Source organism: Panthera tigris, chromosome X, assembly GCF_018350195.1.
Source record: "Panthera tigris isolate Pti1 chromosome X, P.tigris_Pti1_mat1.1, whole genome shotgun sequence".
NCBI lineage: Eukaryota > Metazoa > Chordata > Mammalia > Carnivora > Felidae > Panthera > Panthera tigris.
In genome coordinates, this window is record NC_056677.1 from 118,071,610 (window position 1) to 118,091,661 (window position 20,052).

A 20,052-nucleotide genomic window follows, 5' to 3' on the forward strand; every position below is an offset into this window, starting at 1 on the left:
AGTTGCAAAGAAAGCTGGAGTAGCAATACTTATATGACACAAAATACACTTTAAAATAAAGACTGTAGGGGCGCCTGGGTGGCTCGGTCGGTTGAGCGGCCGACTCCGGCTCAGGTCATGATCTCACGGTCCGTGAGTTCGAGCCCCGCGTCGGGCTCTGGGCTGATGGCTCAGAGCCTGGAGCCTGTTTCGGACTCTGTGTCTCCCTCTCTCTGACCCTCCCCCATTCATGCTCTGTCTCTGTCTCAAAAATAAATAAACGTTAAAAAAATTAAAATAAAATAAAATAAAATAAAATAAAATAAAATAAAGACTGTAACAACAAACAAGAAGGACACTATAAAGTCATAAAGTAAACGGTCAAAAAGAATGATAGAGGGGCGCCTGGGTGGCGCAGTCGGTTAAGCGTCCGACTTCAGCCAGGTCACGATCTCGCGGTCCGTGAGTTCGAGCCCCGCGTCAGGCTCCGGGCTGATGGCTCGGAGCCTGGAGCCTGTTTCCGATTCTGTGTCTCCCTCTCTCTCTGCCCCTCCCCCGTTCATGCTCTGTCTCTCTCTGTCCCAAAAATAAATTTAAAACGTTGAAAAAAAAAATTTAAAAAAAAAAAAAAAAAAAAAAAGAATGATAGAACAACTGTGCACCCAACATGGAAGCACCCAAACACACAAAGCAGCTAATAGCTAATACCGAACCTAAAAGTAGTACCAGATAGTAATACAATACTAGTAGGGGGCTTTAAAATCCCACTTGCATGGAGTGCCTGGTATTCAATCAGTTAAGCCTCCAGTTCTTGATTTTGGATCCCAGTTCATGAGCCCCGCAGTAGGCTCTGTGCCGACAGCATGGAGCCTGCTTGGAATTCTCGACTCTCTCTCTGCCCCCTCCCCCACTCGTGCAATCTCACTCAAGCATTTAAAAATAAAAAATAAGGGGCGCCTGGGTGGCTCAGTCGGTTGGGCGGCCGACTTCGGCTCAGGTCATGATCTCGCGGTCCGTGAGTTCGAGCCCCGCGTCGGGCTCTGTGCTGACAGCTCAGAGCCTGGAGCCTGTCTCAGATTCTGTGTCTCCCTCTCGCTGACCCTCCCCTGTTCATGCTCTGTCTCTCTCTGTCTCAAAAATAAATAAAACGTTAAAAAAAAATTTTTTTTTAAATAAAAAAATAAAAAAAAAATAAATAAAAAATAAAACAAAATGCCACTCACATCAACGAACAGATCATCCAACTAGAAAACCAACAAGAAAACAGTGGCGTTGAATGACACATTGGAACAAATGGATCTAAGAGATCTATTCAGAACATTCCAGCCCAAGAAAACAAAGTATGCATTCTTCTCAAATGTATATGGAACATGGTCCAGAACAGATCAAATATTTGCCCACAAAACAAATCTCAACAAATTCAAAAAGACTAAAGTCCTACTATACATCCTTTCCAACCACAGCACTGAAATTAGAAATCAACCACAAGAAAAAAATCTATAAAGAACATCTATACATGGAGGTTAAATAACGTGCTCCTGAACAATGAGTAGGTCAACCAATAAATCAAAGAGGACACAGAAAAATACAGAGCCAAATGAAAATTAAAACACAAAATCTTTGGGATTTGGCAAAAGCTGTTCTAAGAGGAAAGTTAAAAGCGATATAGCTCTATACCAAGAAGAAAAATCTCAAATAAACCACCTAACCTTATACCTAAAAAAAGCTAGAAAAAGAAAAAACAAAACCAAAAATGAGTAAAAGGAAAGAAATGATAAAGATTACAGCAAAAATAAAACCAAAATTTCAAAAACAACAGGTCACATCAGTGAAACCGGGAACTGGTTCTTTGAAAAGATCAACAAAATTGATAAACCTTTAGCCAGACTCATCAAAAAGAAGAGAAAGGGCTCAAACAACATTGGAAGTGAAAGAGGATAAATAACACCTGAAACCACAGAAACACAAAAGATTATAAGGGATATTAGGAAAAACTATATGCCGGCAAATTAGATAACCTAGAAGAAACGAATCAATTCCTAGAAACATATAACCAACTAAAACTTAAGCAAGAAAAATAGAAAATTTGAACTGATTACCAATAATGATTGAATCGGCAATCAAAAAAAAATCCCAACAAAGATAAGTCCAGGACCAGACAGCTTCCTGGGGGGAATTCTACCGAACATCTATGAGTTAATACTTATTCTTCTCAAACTGCTCTAAAAAATAGAAAAGAAAGCTTTCAAACTTGTATTATGAGGCCAGCATTACCTTGATATCAAAACCAGATAAAAACCCGCCAAAAAACAAAACAAAAACGGAGGCCAATATCTGATAAACATAGATGCAAAATTAATCAACAAAGTATTAGAAAACCAAATCCAAAAACACATTTTAAAAAATCATTCACCACAGGGGCACCTGGGTGGCTCAGTCCATTAGGCGCTCAACTTCGGTTTAGGTCATGATCTCACAGTCTGGGAGTCCGACCCCCACATCGGGCTCTGTGCTGACAGCTCAGAGCCTGGAGCCTGCTTTGCATTCTGTGTCTCATTCGCTCTCTGCCCCTCTCCCACTTGTGCTCTCTGTCTCTCAAAAATAAATGTAAATATATATATATGTATACATATATATATATATGTATGTGTATATATATATGTGTGTGTGTGTGTGTGTATATATATATAAAGTGTGTGTGTATATATATATAAAGTCATTCACCACAATCGAGTGAGATTTACCCCTGTGATGCAAGGGTGGCTTGATATTTCCAAATCAATCAACACGATACCTCATATCAATAAAAGTAAAAACCATATGATCATTTCAATAGATGCAGAAAAAGCATGCGACAAAGTAGACATCCACTCATGATAAAAAAAAAAAAAAAAACCTCAAAAAACAGGTTTGCAGGGCACATACCTCAAGATAATAAAGATCTTTTATGAGTAAAAGCCCACAACTAGCATTATACCGAATGGGGAAAAACTGAGAGCTTCCCTTTAAGGTCAGCAATGAGACCAGGATGTCCACTCTCACCCACTTTTATTCAACACGGTACTAGAAGTTCTGGCCACAGCAATCAGACAACACAAAGAAATAAAAGGCCTCCAAATTGGTAAGGAAGAAGTAAACCTGAAGGGGCATCAAAGAATCTACCCCTGAAATCATCGCTGCACTGTATGCTAACTAACTTGGATGTCCATTTTAAATAAATAAATTAATTAACAAAAATTTCAAAAATGTTCAATAAAATTATAAACTCCTAAAAAAAATAAATAAAACTGTCACTATTTGCAGATGTCATGATACTCTATATACAAAACTCTCTCAAGACTCCACCAAAAAACTACCAGAACTGATAAATAAATTCAGTAAGGCTGCAGGGTACAAAATCAATATACACAAATCTGTCGCGTTTCTATACACTAAGAATTAAGTAGCAGAAAGAGAAATTAATAAAACAATCCCATCTCGCCCACTTATCATCGCACCAAAAATCAAACAACCAAGGCGAAAGACCTGTACTCTGAAAACTATAAAACACTGATGGAAGAAACCGAAGGTACCACAAACAAACGGAATGATATTCCATGCTCATGAACTGGAAGAATGTCGCTAAAATGTCAATACTATCCAAAGCCAACTCCACATTGAATGCCATCTCTATTAAAATACCAACAGCATTTGTCACAGAACTAGAACAAACAATCCTATGATTTGAATGTAACCACCAAAAGACCCCCAGACAGTCAGAGTGATCGGGAATAAGAAAAATAACAGTAAAGCTGGAGGTGTCACAATTCCAGACTTCAAGATACACTACAAACTTTGAGCAGTCAAAACAGTATAATACTGGCACATAAACAGACACACAGATCAAAGGAATAGAGGGCCCACAAGTAAACCCATGGTTATATGGTCAATTCATCTTCAACAAAAGAGGCAAGAATATGCAATAGTGGGCGCCTGGGTGGCTCAGTTGGTTAAGCGCCCAACTCTTTTTTTTTTTTTTTTTTTTTTTTTTTTAGTGTTTATTTTTAAGAGAGAAATACACAGAGTGCAAGCAGGGGAGGGGCAGAAAGAGAGGGAGTCAGAGAATTCAAAGCAGGCTCTAGGCTCCGAGCCATCAGCACACAGCCTGATGCGGGGCTTGAACTCATGAACCACGAGATCATGACCTTAGCCAAAGTCGGACGCTTAACCGGCTAAGCCACTCAGGTGCCCCAAACGCCCAACTCCTGATCTCGGATCAGGTCATGATCTCCCAAGTTTGGCTCCTGGGATCGATCCCTGCATCGGGCCCTGTGCTGACAGTACAGAGCCTACTTGGGATTCTCTCTCTCCCCCTCTCTCTCTGCCCCTCCCCCTGCACACGCATTCTCTCTAAATAAACATTTAAAAAGTATGCAACGGGAAAAAGTCTCTTCAACAAATGGTGTTAGAAAACCTGGACAGCTACATGCAAAAGAATGAAAGTAAACCACGTTCTTATACCATACACAAAAATAAACTCAAAATGGATTAAAAACCTAAACGTGAGACCTGAAATCATAAGAATCCTAGAAGAGAACATAGGCAGGAACTTCTCTGACACTGGCCATTGCAGTATTCTTCTAGATAGGTCTCCTGAGGCAAGGGAAATAAAAGCAAGAGGAAAGGGAAATAAAAGCAAAAACAAACTACTGGGACAAATCAAAATAAAAAGCTTCTACAGAGAAAAGGAAACAATCTGGGTGACTCGGTCAGTTAAGCATCCAACTTCAACTCTGGTCATGATCTCACGGTTTGTCAATTTGAGCCCTGCATCGGGCTCTCTGCTGTCAGTGTGGAGCCTGCTTTGGATCCTCTGTCGCCCTCTCTCCCGACCCCTCTCCTGCTAGTGCTCTCTCTCTCAAAAATACACATTAAAAAAATTGTGAAAAAAAAAGAAGGAAAGAAAAGGAAACAATCAACAAAGCTAAAAGGCAACCTACTGAATGGGAGAAGATATTTCATAAAGAGATATCTTGATAGAGGGTTAGTATCCAAAATATAAAGAACTTCTACAACTCAACACCAAAAAAAAAAGACCCCACAAATAATTCAATTAAACAAATAGAAGACATGGACATTTCTCCAAAGAAAACCTACAGATGGCCAATAGACACATGAAAAGATGCTCAACACCACTCATTACCAGGGAAATGCAAATCAAAACCACAATATCATCTCACACCTGTCAGTATGGCTATAGTCAAAAACAAAAGAAAGGCACCTGGGTGGCTCAGTAGGTTGAGCGCCAGACTCTTAATTTCAGCTCAGATCATGATCCCAGGGTCGTGGGTTTGAGACCCATGTCAGCGTGGAGCCTGCTTAAAGATTCTATCTCCCCCTATACCCCTCTCCCTAGCTTGCAAGCTCTCTCTCTCATGAAAACACCACATAAGAAACAACAAGTGTTGGCCAGGATATGGAGAAAAAGGAACCCTCTTGCACTCTTGGTGGGAATGCAAACTGGTGCAGCCACTGTGGAAAACAGGAAGGAGGTTCCCCCCAAAATTAAAAAGAGAACTACCATCTGATGCAGTAATTCCGCTACCGGGTATTTACCCAAAGAACACAAAAACACTTATTCAAAAAGAGATATGCACCTCTATGTACATTGCATTGTTATTTACAATAGCTGAATTATGGAAACAGCCCAAGTGTCCATTAACAGATGAATGGATAAACAAGATGTTGTGTGTGTTTGTGTGTGTATGTATGTATATATGCACACAATGAAAGATTACAGAACCATAAAAAAGAATGAAATCTTGCAATTTGCAACAACATGGGTGGATCTGGAGAGTATAATACTAAGTGAAACACATCAGAGAGAGACAAATACCATAGGATTTTACTCACGTGTGGAATTTAAGAGACAAAACGAACGAACAAAGAAAAAAACAGACCAAACAAAACCTACAGAGAACAAACATGGTTAACAGAGGGGTGGTACATGGGGAGATGGGTGAAAGAGTTTAAGGGGATTAAGAGTACGCTCAACATCATGAGCACTAAGTCACATAAAGAAGTGTTTAATCACTATGTTGTACACCTGAAACTAATGCTGTATGTTAACTATACTGGAATTAAATTTTCTTAAAAACTGAAAGCAAAAGAGGATATAGTCCTAAATGGGCCTGATTTAACAGGTGGAAGCCCTTCGAAAAGGGTCTAGGCTTTCCCTTATGTCATAGATGCTCTTCTGCTGACTTCCAGCACCACACCCATGAGTTTTACAGCGGCAAGAAAGTGCATTGTGCCCACAACCACATGAGCATGGGGGAGAGAACCCGGAACCTTATCTGAGACCCCCAGCCCTAGCCAAGACCTTCACTGCAAACCCTTAGCAGGGGACCTAGGCAAATTGTTCCAGACTCCTGATCCACGACGCTTTGAAATAATAAAGGAGTATTGTACTAAGCATAATGTTTGTTGTAACTCATAAAGCTGAGCATAATATACCTAAAAAAAAATGTGTTCTTTTCCCAAAATGATATCTATGTGTGTTTAAAAAAAACATCTAGTGCTTACTATGTGTAGTGAGCTGAACAGTGGCCCCCCAAATAAGTCCATATTCTATCCCCAGCAAGTATAGTTTGACCTTATTTGGAAAAGGGGTATTTATAGATATAATTAAGGATCTTGAGATGACATCATCCTAGATGTAGGATCAGCCCTCAATCCAATGACTGGGATCCTTACAGGAGGCAGGAAAGGGCACTTCGAGACAGAATGACCCAAGGAGGTGAAGGCCACGTGAACACCTGGGAGGAAGGAAACATCCTCTCGTAGGGGCTCCAGAGAGTGTGTGGTACTGCTTACACCTGGACTTTGGACTTCTCACCTCTGTAACTGTCAGATACGAAGTTTCTTTTACGTTCATCTACTAAGTTTATAGTAATTTGCTACGGAAGCCCTAGAAAACTAGTATGTTCTGTGTGTAGCTACACGAGGGGTGGGTAGGGAAAGGGAAGTTGAATGCAGAGTCTACCCTCTAGGAATTCCTAACCTAGTACTACATCTATGACAGACACCAAAATGGCACGTGCCCAAAGAGAGATAGAGAGAAAACGGTTCTGGTGTGAAAAGAGGGAAGATCTCCTTCCACCCAGGACCAACAGAAGGTCTCCTGGAAAAAAATAATGGTTAATGGAGGTCAATATTTGGGCATGAAGATATCGTGAGAAGCACTTTCCAGATAGGACAACAGGGAGACAGAAAAGTAATAAGCACCTGTGAAATCTCCTCTTTTTTGTTAGAGCAACCTACCACCAGACATCCATTAGACATTAGTTGCACCTAGCATGCCCGCAGTCAAAGTTTCAATATCATGTTCTCATCTGAGAGTTCAAATGTTTGGGGTGCCTGGGTGGCTCCGTCGGTTGAGCGTCCGGCTTCGGCTCAGGTCACGATCTTGCCGTCTGTGAGTTCGAGCCCCGCGTCGGGCTCTGTGCTGACCGCTCGGAGCCTGGAGCCTGTTTCAGATTCTGTGTCTCCCTCTCTCTCTGCCCCTCCCCCGCTCATGCTCTGTCTCTCTCTCTCTCTCAAAAATAAACATTAAAAAATATTTGAAAGTTCAAATGTTCTACGTAAATTCAAACAATTCTAACAAAATCTAACTCTACGATTTCATATGAATCTAAGACAGCAAATTCTTCTCTTCTTCCAACTATTAGTCACTATCGAGTGCCATTAGGCAATACCAAACACACATGTAAACTTGAAACTCTGTAGCAATGAGAATATAGTAAATGAGATCAATGTACTTGCCTGATGTTGTGTATATACACGTATGTGACGATACCAGTCCAACACTTACTGACCTTTGTACGTTCAATCTTTATATTTACTTAATTCAAAATTTTGCATTTAAAATCATGCCACATCATATCACTTGATAAGTTAGAATCAGAAAGTAATTTATGGGTTCATTTTTATTATTACAGCCACCCACCATTTAAAATTAATAAACCAATCTTCCCATGAAAATTGAATTCTAAAAATTATTATTGCTGTGGTAACAAATAGGAAAGAGAAAGCATATTGCCTGGAGCTTTGTAAAACACAGGGGTCAAAATTAAAACAGAACTAGTCAGAAGATCATTGGTTCCATCCATGCACAAAAAAAAAAAAAACATTTTAGGATAGTATACTCTATGAAGATGAGACTTACATTAGACCAAAGTTTTCCACATATTAATCCAGTAGTGATTTCAATTGGTAAAGAAAAACATAAAGGATGGAACAAGCACCACACACAACATGCACAAACAGGTGATTCTAAAAACACTTTGAGTCAAGCCGCTAAACTACTTATCTTCACTTTCTTCATCAGTAAAATGATGATTAAAAAGACACACAGTTTCTCTGTTACCCTAAATATTGTGAAAAGGAAATGAGATTATGCATGTACAAGTGCATATAACTCATGATTGCATTGAATGAGGAAAGATAGGGGCACCTGGGTGGCTCAGTCAGTTGAGCGTCCGACTTCGGCTCGGGTCATGATCTCACGGTTCGTGAGTTCGAGCCCCGCGTCGGGCTCTGTGCTGACAGCTCAGAGCCTGGAGCCTGCTTCGCATTCTGTGTCTCCCTCTCTCTCTGTCCCATCCCCACTCATGCTCTGTCTCTGTCTTAAAAAGAAATAAAAAACATTTAAAAAAAATTTAAATGAATGAAGAGAGATAAAGAGTCCAATAGGAGAATCCGTTAAAAACACAACCGCTTTGACACATTTCGACTCTGTTGATTTTCCTGCAACAGTGAACAAGTAACACATCTAGTAGATTTGTACCTCATATCAAATATTGTCCTCCTTAATGTTAACTAAAGTCTTCCTTATCTATGGTAAAATAGCTTTTGGCAGTAAGTGAGGGATGTCAATGAAATCAGCAAAGGGCCATGGGCATAATCCAGATAAAGCTGGACATTCTCTTCCCCATTTTCAAGCCTGTTTCTGGGCACCTGGGTGCCTTGGCTCAGTCAGCTAAGCAACCGACTCTTGATCTTGGCTCAGGTCATGATCTCAAGGTTCAGGAGATTGAACCCCATGTTGAGTCTGCGCTGGTGGGGAGGAGCCTGCTTGGGATTCTCTCTCTCCCTCTCCCTCCCTCCCCCACACTCTCTCCCACAAAATAAAGAAATAAACATTAAAAAAAATAAAACCTGTTTCAGCATGGTGACACAGGGAAAATCAAACTCAAATTGCACTCCAAAACTTGGTTGAGAGCAATATACAACTTTTCAGATGTTTCTATCAAGACACAGTGAAGGTAGTTAGCAGTGATCACAGAGCCAAACTTCCTAATTTTTATTTCACTCCTCCCTTTATTTTACACCATACAGAATCAAGGCTACTCTCATCTCTTCTTTACTTCCCTCAAAACTGTTTACTTGGCTTTATGGGTTCACATCTCCATTCAGGATTTCTCACTGCACCATCCTGCTTCCCAGATTTTATTTTTCCTCGACCTGTGTCTCCATATACATTTTCCGTTGAACATTCTTCTCATATCCTGCTCTAAAATATTTCAATTTTGTCTCTCAAAAAATTGTGCCCAGCAGACAAGGTAATACAGAAACACCGTTTCCTCCTCCTTAAAAAGTAGAGCACCTGGGTGTTGCAGTCAGTTACGCATCCAACTCTTGATCTCGGCTTAGGTCATGATCTCACGTTTTGGGAGTTCAAGCCCCACATCGGGGTCTGTGCTGACGGTGTGAAGCCTGCTTGAGATTCTCTCTCCTTCTCTCTGCCCCTCCCCCAACTTGTGTGCTCACTCTCTCTCTCTCAAAATAAACTTTCTACAAATAATTTCAGAAGTAGAGCATATGTAATTTTTCTACTATAATATATATATATGTGTGTGTGTGTGTGTGTGTGTGTGTGTGTGTGTGTGTGTGTATTTTCCTAGCATATACAGATGTCTTGGGAAGGCGACTTATCTCTGTCAACTTGAACTTCCTAAAATTCAACTGATGACATAGACGACAGCAAAACAATGCCTTGCATCTGCAGCTCACCAAGTTCATGCGTTAAAGGATATAAATTCCACCTCCCCGTCCTCCCTTTCCCTTTCCAAAGGGGTAAGCCCCTCCAGTAGAGGCTATATTTTACCATTTAAGCAAAGTTAGCAAGTTGAGAAATACACTTATATGTGCACGATAGTTTTTCTGTATCAATATAATTTTATTATAATACCTATTAATATATGACATATAACAAAGTTATAATTGAAATGGAAACTGCAATTTTAATTAAATTACCTCGAAACATTTTTGAAATAAAAAACACCTTGGCTTATCATATACAAGTAAATGTATTCCAGAGACTTAAATTATTATTGGAATAATTTTTCCAAAATTCCGCCTATGTAAATTTGGAACAGAGGGTACGGAACCAAAAGGAAAATAAATGAAGGGTTCGAGCATATAAAATTATAAAAACAAGTCATACTTATAAAAGGCATTATCACACAAAGTTCAAATACAAATAAATCTAGAGAAATAATCCAATAAAAAGACAATATGGCAACAAGGAAAATGGAATGGATGTGTATCTCCTGTTTGTGCTCCCTTATCCACTCCTGCTCTTTTTACGGCTCTATAGCCCGGTATGTTGATCCGCGTGGATTAACGTCAATGGTTTCCATTGCCCCTAGCTTCTGGTGGGGTTTGGCACACAGAGGCATTCGAAGTGGTGCAGGTCAGAACAAAATGAGAGAGGCTTATTTTCCTCCCAAGACCTCTCCTTGCCAGGTTACTATGGGTCGGCTACATCCCTCTACGAAAGATCACAGGTCCTGTTGAGCACTCCTCCCTACAGCCTAGGCCACTCTTACATGTTAAGTCCTCCTTGTGGTTGAGAGCTCTCTGTTGTTACTACCCTCTGGGGTACTGCATTATCCCTGGTTTCCTTAAACTAGATACACTCAAAATGTAGTTCAAAGAACCCCTGGGACCCTACAACATGTTAAGAGACTATATGAAGCCAAATTTATATTCATAAGGATGTTGTTACTTACCTTTCCCACAACAGACTGAATGCACAAGTAAATATGCAGCTATACCCTCTTAAACCACACATTAAAAAAGATCTGTAAAGCTGTAAAACAATACAACTCTTCTCAGTAATCATGGTTTGCAAAATGTAGTTATTTTTCATCAATTATATTTATATATTAACATAATGGGTTTCTGAAGGCTTAAATGAAACAAGGATCATGCAAATACTTGATTTTAAAGTCTAATATGTTAAATATGGATAGATAATGGACACAGATAAAAGTTCATTGAGGTCCTCAAAAGTTTTTAGAATATAAAGTGGTCTGGGGTCTAAAAACTTTGATAAACACTACCTAAAACACAGTACTCACCTTTATAAATACACCCTTTTAAAAAAAAGTTTATTTTGAGAGAGAGACAGAGATAGAGAGAGGGAGGGAGGGAGGGAGGGAGACCAAGGGAAGGGCAGAAAGAGAGGGAGAGAGAGAATCTCAAGCAGCCTCCACAGTGTCAGTGCAAAGCCCAACGCAAGGCTGGATCTCACAAAACAGGAGATCATGACCTGAGCCAAAATCAAGAGTCAGATACTCAGCCGACTGAGCCACCCCAGGCACTGCTATAAACAGACCCTTTTATTTAACCCTCCGACCTTTGGCTCAGTGGAGTATGACATGTTCCTAGCCAGGACAATGAGTGAGACATAAATTGCCAGTAAACTTCACTAACAGTTAATGAAAAAAGTTATACAAGGAAAAGCTATCATTTTACACCCCACAAACTTTTCCTGAAAGGTTTAAAACATCCAATATTGTCAGAGTGTAAGGAAACAAGCATTTTCACTTTTGTTCGGGGGTGGGGTGGGGTGGAGGAGTGTAAATTGGTACAAATTTGTGGAAAGCAATTTTTCAGCATCTCTTAAAACTAGAACTGTGAATACTTTATGACTTAATATTTCAAATTCTAGGAATTTATCCCTCAGAAATTAAATTGGGAGGATTAAAAATATCATTACAGTAATACCCACTATAGCAGCTTGTAAGAGCAAAAAAGGACATAAAAATACAAAGGAAAGATATGAATGTTCGTTAAAAAATTAGATAAACTATTGTATAACCACATAATACCATGGAAGTGCTTTAAAGCAAACACAAGTTAGATTTATATGTACTTAGTTTACAATTATAACTATGATATATTCAGAAGCCGAACACTGCATATAGCATAGATCATTTTCATGTACAGATGTATAAATATGCATACGTGTTTATCTTTCCGTGTAAATATGACAGTATCTAGAACAAATTATTTAATACCCAAGACAGGAGGACTAGAGGTGGAGATTTTCATAAAAGGCTTTTGTTTTTAATGAAAATACAAGAACTTGGGAGTGGGCGGGGGAAGCAGTCGGAGGTTATTATTTTTTTAATGTTCATTACAATTCATTTTGAGAGGGAGAGCATGGAGGCAAAGAGAGAGAGAGGACAGAGGGAGAGAATCCCAAGCAGGCTCCATGCTGCCAGCACAGAGCCTGAGGCAAGGCTCGGTTCCAGGAAATGAACCCTGAGATCATGACCTGAGTCAAGATCAAGAGTCAGACACTTCACCTAGTGAGCCATCCCAGGCACCCCTTAGGTTATTTAACATATGAACAAATAACCCACCAAAAATCAGTCTGAGGATATTGATATATTATTGATTTTATTGATACTCAGATGATTATGGCTTAAAAATAATTTTATGCTCCTTTACCTTTCTACAGATTTATAATTCTGCTAGTATACAGCAAACACACACACATTTTATTTACTTAGACCACAAAGACGAAGGAAATACCGAAAGAAGTTAATGATATTCAGGGTTCTGCTGAGGACTAGGAGTTTCAGAGGCCACAACAGAACATCTTGGAAGGTCAGGGAAGGACGTGCAGTTGGGTCGGATTACATTACGTACAAAAAGCCACGCACAGATAGTGTCGGGACAATTTGGGCATGTGCTGGTGAGGTAAACAGGAATTAGGGGCAAGTTGAGATTAGTCCAGATGGCCTCTTACAGGAAGTCACCTCTCAGCCATCACAGGAAAGTTAAGGTGTGTCTGTTGTACGCTCTTAAGGACGGTTAAGAAACATGTTCTGGTCTCTACGGGTACACGTAGAGATATGAGGTCTATGAGGGGCGGTGTAGCGCAGAACACCTAGACTCCAGATTCAACTTTGCCACCTGGACCAGCAGCTGGACAAGAGACAGTGGGCAAGAGATCTGTAACGCTCTGGGCTTCAGGTTCCTTAGTCGTCATCTGGGGACCGTGATATTACCGACCTCACGGGTCTGGTACAAGGATTAAATAAGTCCATGTATGTAAGGTTTGCACCACCGTGGTACCTCAAACAGAGTAAGGCATCAAAATGCGAACGTCGTTACTGTTATCAAAACACAATTTTCACTTTTCGGGCAAATGAAAGTGTAGGCTCGTTCTCATCCCCTAAATTCTGCACAGATGCAGCGCTCTCCCTCATTTGTGCATCCCGAACGACCCGAAGCAGGCCTAACTCCCATAACAAGCCATGTCTATCCCTCTGTACTCTTCCATGTTTTCTCCTCTTCTTCTGCAGGTCATTTAATCGTACAAAAGGGAATTCGTTTCGCCTTCTATTAGCATTTAAATGTTTGCTTTTTTCATTCCGGTAACTTTCTCGAAAGTGACCTGTCTGTATTAGCTTATCAGGGACTTTCACCAGTTTGTGTTGAAAAGTTATCCTGGTTCAAGAGTCCCAAAGACTCTGGTGCCCTCCTCCAGGAGTCACCCGTCTTGGCCTGGAAAGCTCGCTGTTGAAAAGGGTTAGCGTACTGAGGGACACTAGGGTACTAAAACCTGGTACCCAGAAAGCTGAGGGGGACAAAGTGTCATAGGAGGGCAGTTTGGTAATTCTATTTTGGTCAATAAAAACAGTTTCTTTAACCTTAATAGATCTAGTCAAATATTCTTCCAAGACTAAGAGGATTTTTAAATCTTTAGAATTTACCCTGAAGCATTTTCATAAAATACGGTGTTTTATTAACAGTTTACAGAGCTCTTAATTATTTAACAGACTTATGCTATTTGGTTCTATGTGTTTTCTCCATCATTATATAACGCTGAGAACACTGGAAGATCGATACATAGATTCATGCCCCCCCCATCCCAGCCCCTATTCGGACAGTGTCTCCAACAGGTGACAATTACGTAACTCTCAATAAAATAGGAACTTTGGTGTCCTAGAAGACAATGGAAGAAATTAGATGGAGAAAACACAGTCATTCCCAGATTTCAATGCATGTTTTAAATCATTTCCATGGGAACCAACATTTGGCACAAAGGCCACTGTTATGAAAAACAGTTAGAAGGCAGCTTCTACCAAGCCAGATGGTTAATTTTTAACAGGGGACTATAACAAGGAGGAGCTGGATTATATAACCCCTAAAAACCCTTGATAGTGGATTCAAGTGGACCAAATCACTGGGCTCTCTTCCAGTTCTCTGCCAATGTTACTCTCCGTGGCAACAACAACATCAACCACAGGAGAAAGCACTACTAATTGCAAGGTGTTTAAAAAGTTAAATGCCACAGCTAAAGAAACAGGACTAAATATTTCTAGACCAACCAGGGAAGTTAAGGTCAAGAACCCTGAAGTTCTCTAAATGAAGTTATGGGAGCAGAAGCAGCAAGGCAGAGGGAGAAAGTGTGTTGGCTTAAATTCCCACTGCAATTAGAATAAAACTAATTATCCAGGTTAACTGTCAGTATACCTTCAAGCCAGCATCGTGTAATGTCACTTTGTATTGTATAGAACTGAGCATTCTCTGATTTTAGCACTAAAAGCAACCCTAGATATTCAGCAAGTTACTCAAAATCACACAGCAAGTTATTAACACAGCTGGGACATGAGCCTCGGGACAAAGACGTATAGATAATCCATCCAATGAGATTTATCTGGACACACTGCTCTGCTGAGGAAAAGCTGAACTCTGTCCTTAATTCTTGGAACAACTATTTCCCAGGGTCTTTTACCAGATTCTCATGAGACTACCTAAACTTACATTACCTGTAGCCACATTGCCAGTCCCAGACTTTAAATTGAGGTGGGACATTATTTTTCCCTTCCTCGGAGGTTATCTTTGGTTACAAGGGTTATATAATATCAGGAAATAACTCAAGACATACATACATACATACGCACACACACACACACACACACACATCATTCAAATAAACACATACCATAGTATATTACTTTTCGGAAGCAAGACATCAATACCTTGAGGTTCAATTCTTGAAGCTACGACTTTAAATTTGTTGTGATGTTGAGAAAAATCAGTTTCTGTATCCTCAATTCTCCTAGGTATAAAATTCATTTACTGATGACTATCTCAAAAGGGTATTATGAATCTAATAAATCCCTTAATTATGAGAAAACATATTACAAAATATCTAACTTGACAAGAAACACATTGTTCGTATGGCTTCATTAACTGGTATACGATATTTTTTCTCATTATTTCTTTCTTATAATTTATTGAGTTTATAAAACTAGTATAGCAATAACCACATTTTAGTATAAAAGTGAACATAAAGAAGGTGATGTTTAACATAGAAATGAAATACACGTGTTGGACAGTAAAAGGATTTCTCTGCAAATTCTTTACCATGTAAGAAATATTTTTAGAAATATGATAAATATGAGCACTCTAACATTTGTGACTCATATTTGTTTACTTCTACAGTAATTTGAAGAACAGACATTTCTTTTTATTTTTCTTCTCATTCCTGAACGACTTATCTGTAAATGTCATTGAAAGCCTCATTATCTTACTTTGGATGACTAATCTATGATAGCAAAGAAAAGGCCCATTTTGATTACTTTGCCTATTAGAGAAGATACTTAAATCGATAACCAGTTTTGTGAATATTAATTATAAGAAAATACTTTGACTTACTCCCTAAGCTCACTCAAAACGCCAACAAGACAACTTTATCCCTGTGACTGTCTACTGATGCAACAAAATTGGCCCAAATATCATTGCTTGTTCATTCCTAGTGTTCTCAGTGGGCTCTCCTGGAACATTCCAGCACAGCAGGCATTGTTCTGTGCCTCCGGCCATAAGTTAATGGAGAAGGCTGTCAAGATAGACCCTACTTGGGAAAAAGCGTCAATGGAGCATCCAAAGGTGGTTCCTAACTCCTGTGAAAACACGTCTTGGGAGCCAGACCTATCTGCTCCATGGGACTCATTAAGATATATGGGGCCACATTCGGTCTCAGCATCCTCACACTCACAAATGTGGCCATCACGAGTGCTACGGGCATGATTCTGAAAAGAGACAGCAGTCTATGGGAAAGAAACTACTCTCCAATCCACTGAACCCCCTTCCCTCGGTCTTGGTGTCCTCTCGGGAGACGTGCAGATATTGACAGGGTTTCGGAGTGTGATCCTCGTGGCCAGCTGCAAAGATGGATGCAACCAACCTCAAAGGGAAACGGACTCCAGAGCCGCCTCTAAACTACTCCCTTTTCTTGCCACCGCATTCCTAGCACTCTGATTCACACAGGGCAGATTCTTTACTCCTGCCTTGCCGGCTTCCTAAGTCACCATCGAAGCCTCCTACTCCTCCTGTCTGCACATGAATTCCTGGGGCTGGGAGGGGGTGCCTCTCCATCACGCATGCTCCCCCCCCCCCCCCCCCCCACCGAACAGGGCGCCTCTCAAACCCCACCCTTGTCACTTCTCTTGGCTCTAAGCCATTCTCAAACCCTATCACTAGGCCATCGGAATCCCCTGCCTGAATCCATCAGAGGCTATATGTGTGCAACGCACTTACGAGTATGTTCAAGCAGCAGCCTTTACCGTAGCAGTCCATACCCTGACCGCACAATCCACACCTCCAACACAGTGTTCTCTAAATAGGATTTTACTCAAATGCAATCTCACATTCCAAGACTGACTTACCCTAACTTACAGCCGGGGCTTAAGGCCAGGAGAGGTGCTCCCCTCACCGACTCTAAAATAATATTGTCACAAGCAGTTAGAAGGCAGTGGCTTCATGGAGAGGTAATAGTTGCTTTGATCAGGGAAGTAACAGTGGAGACGGTGGGAAGTGGTAGAACTTTTGATATATATGAAGGTAGAGCCAGTTAAGACATACTAATGGACTGGATGTGGGTCATTAAAGAAAGAGAGGAGTCAAGGATGATCCCCCATGTATGGGAAGAATGGGCTGGCCATTTGTTGAAATATAAAAGAAAATGGGAGTAGCAATTTGGGTGGTGGAGAAGAACATTTTGGTCCTGAAAGGTGCGAAGTTTAAGCGGCCTAGGAGATACCTCATTTATCCACAAAACTGGATGAGATCACCGAGCAGGTGAATGGGAATCAAAGACCAAGGAAGGAGACCAAGGTCATTACGTTTAAAAGCCACAGACGCATTATTTGCAATAGCCAAGACTTGATGACAACCTAAGTGTCCACAGATGGACGAACAGATAAAGAAAATGTGATGTATACGCACAACGTAATTATGCAGTCATAAAAAAGGTGAGGAAATCCTACCACTTGTGACAACATGGCTGACCGTGAAGGCATTATAGTAAGTGAAATAAGTTACAGAAAAACAAATACTGTAAGATATCACATGCGTGTGACAACAGAGGAAAAGAGATCAGCCTTGTGGTTACCAGGGCTGGGTGGGAGGAGGGGGCGAGGGTAAGGGGGAACTGGAGGAAGGTAAGCAAAAGTTAGAAACTAGGAGATAAATAAGTACTAGGGATTTACTGTACAGCGTGATAACTATAGTTAACGTTGCCGTATGATATATAGGGAAATCGCTGACGGTAGATCCTGATAGTTTTCATCACAAGGAAATCTTTTGTCCTTTTTATTGCATCTACAGAAAATGGATGTCAGCTAAACCTACTGCAGTAATCATTTCACAATATATGTAAATCAAACCATCATGCGGTATGCCTTAAACTTACACAGTGATGTCTATCAATTATTTTCCAGTAAAACTGGGGGAGGGGAAGCTAAAGGTAAGTGGAAGCCCCAACAGAAGGGACTAAGAACGAGCATCCACTGATGTAAGACAAAAATGAAACGTAGCTGGCATCCTGGAACCCATGTGGGTGGATATAGTGTATCAAAAAAAAAAAAAAAAAAAAAAAAGGAGGGAGTGATCCCTGGCGTCAAATGCTGGGCTCAACGACGTGAAATTGAGAAATTAGTAATGATTTCACAAATGCCGACATCATCGGTAAATTTGGTAAGGGCAGTTCTGGTAGAGTGGTGGGGGCAAGGACCTGACTGCAGGGGGCTGAAGAGTAGGAGACAAAAGACGGGAGACCATGAATATGGATGCTTCTCACACAAGAAGTTTTGCCACAAAGGATAAAAAAGAAATAAGGCAGTGACTGCAAGGGGATCCAAGAAGTGTTGTATTTGTTCACTTGTGAACTGTGATGGAAGAAATTAAAAAAAAAAAAAAATACGTGTCCCAGGGCTGCAAATCAATCTGCAGCTAGAGAAATACCCATGGCGTACTAAAATGAAATATTTGGCATCTAATGCCCAAGTGGCAGGCTGGATAAGACCACAGAAATTTCCTCATAGTCAAAAGGCCAGAAGACAGAGTATTTGATTGCAGATGGGTAGATAGGGGAGAGCGTGTCTACAGAAACTCTCTTCTGACTGCTTTAGTTTTCTCGCTGAGGAATGAAGTCAAGTCATCAGCAGAGCATGACAGGAGAGGAGGAGGAAGTTTTAGAACTAGGAGTAGAGAGGAAAAGGTATGAAACAGAGACATAGAAAAGAGGGAAAGTGAATTGCCTAGTGAAGTACAGTAGGACTGCTGTCCTGAATAAGACAGGTGGGAAGTGAGAGCTAACTGGCCAGAATCACATATAACCTGGGGTATGCCTGTGCATGGGGAAACGTGCAGGACGGTATTGCTTATGTGGGTACAAAAAAAAAAAAAAAAAAAAAAAAAAGACAATTGGGAAAACAGACTGTGGAAATGGAAATCCAATAAAATGTTTATAAACCATTCATAGTAACAAGGAAAACGTTAATCTAAAGGTGAGTGAAAAGGGACACAAAAGTCACATAAGCTATATGAGCTTAAGTATGGGGAGAAAATAGAAAAACAAAAGCCTGCAAGGGAATATGCCCAGATGTCATCAGTGACCATTTTGATGGGCAGATTTAGAACTATTTTTTCCTAACGCTTTTCTACACTAAGCTTGCTTACTTGGACAATGAAAAAAAATGACCAGACATATTTGAAGGAAACCAGTCAAAATTCTCAAAGAATTGCTACAATTACTTGAAAGTGTGAAAGTAATGTCTAGACAGCAAGCATTTTTGTCTAAACTTGCAGGTCAAGCTTTCTCAAGGGTCATCCTCGAACCACTGGTATCTGAAATACTCTGGATACTTTTTAAATTGCAGATTCCTGGGCTAGAGCCAAAAGCTACTGAATCAAAATCTCTAGACGCGAAGCTCAGGAATCTGGACCTGAACTAAACGTTCAATGAGGGATCTTTTTTGCCCTTGTCAGGGCTAATCCCTCCACCTGTGCTCTGAACCTCTTCCCCCTTTACAGGAACCTGTCACTATCAACTATCCCCAAGGTCTCTGGAAACATGACTCTGTTCCTCTCAACTAGAATTTTTTTCTTCATGAGGACTTAAATTTAATTAAGAATCTCAAAAAAAAAAAAAAAAAAGGTGTTTGATTTCACGTTAGAGTTACAGACTAATCTCATTCCTTCTTTGCGGTAACTATCAAAATAAACCCATCGTTTCTATTTCCTCATCTGCTACTCCCAAATCACTACAATTTGGTATCTTCCTCCGTTATTCAACTGAAAAGCTAATGCTATTAACGTTGCCTAAGCCAATGGACATTCTCCATCCCCATCCTGCTTGACCTCCTGGTAACATATGACACTACTGAATGATCTTTGTAACATTCTCTTCCCCGGGGTGCCTGGGTGGCTCAGTCGGTTAAGCAT